The following is a 1,275-nucleotide window of genomic DNA, read 5'->3' as shown; positions in this document are numbered from 1 at the left end:
AGTCTGCTACATGCAATCCACAGACTTCCCAAGGACCACCGAACATTGTTGTGCAGCCTTCAGGAAGCGACAGTATATCTTTTAGCTGGAGTGCTGTTTCAGGCTTTTCCGTTAATCGCTACGAGGTCATTGTCTGGGATCAAGATGTGGAAGGCTCATTCATAAATGGGTTCTCCACGACGGGAACAAGTTACACTGTGACTGGCCTTACCGCAGGACATAATTACGGAACTTGGGTGGCGACTTGGGTCAATCTAGCTGACGGCAATATTGCAGGAGGTCTACCAAGTGCGGCAAAGAATGTCATTGTCGGAGGAGGAGCGCCTTCGCAGCCTAGTGGACTTTCAGTTTCGAACATCGATCCCACAACCGTGCAGCTTACGTGGACAGCAAGTTCAGGCTCAGTAGCTGCATACGGCATCTACTATAAGAGTCTTCTCAACGCTTCCGACACTGCCCTGGATGGCACTACTACTGGTACCAGCTGGGAAGTGGCTTTCCTGTTTCCAGGTACTTGGCACTACAGCTTCTGTGTGACTGCTTTCAATGGAAATTTGGAGAGTGCTTGCACCGCCTGGGTCACACCGGAGGTCTACCCAGGATATACTAAGCGTACCGAACTTGAGACAAATGGCACTACTCACGGCGCGTTTACAGTGGAACAGAATTCCTCAGCTCTAGTGTATGACTCGCACATCCAGCAACTGTGGAAACTCAAGATGGAGAATGCTACTGCAGCTTTGCCGCAAACTGATGAGGAGTGATGATTTGAGACGTATGAGAAAAAAGCTGGCTCGAATGAGGAGTAGTAGCCCAGAAACGAAAATTATGACATACATTGAACCAAATGAAGACTTCAAACACAGAGAATGAATAGGACATAATATCAGAATCAAGAATCTTAGGGCTTCCATGCGAAAGAAACAGCAAGGTGAGTCTCTCAGTGTTACGAATTCCATAGTCGACGCTATGTTTAGGGAATAGTCGTTAAGAGCGTTTCAATACACAATTAATTACCACTTGTATTACGATTCAATGCTGCGCCAATCAGAGAGATTCTTCTGATTAACGTGCGGTAGCGATTTTGCGACTTCTAGAGTAAGTACGAGTTTAGATATTGAAACAGGGCAGCAAAGCCTACTGCTTACCAATACCCTCTCAAGATATCACATAGCACACACACAAAAAGAAGCCTCCAGGGCAAAGAGAACGTATTGGAATGAAGGGGTAGCCATTCTTGTATTCCGTATGTAATGATAGCTAAGTGAAGCGAGT

This window comes from Phaeoacremonium minimum (assembly GCF_000392275.1).
Source record: "Phaeoacremonium minimum UCRPA7 unplaced genomic scaffold PA7_03_scaffold_270, whole genome shotgun sequence".
NCBI lineage: Eukaryota > Fungi > Ascomycota > Sordariomycetes > Togniniales > Togniniaceae > Phaeoacremonium > Phaeoacremonium minimum.
Note: the sequence above shows the minus strand (reverse complement) of the source record.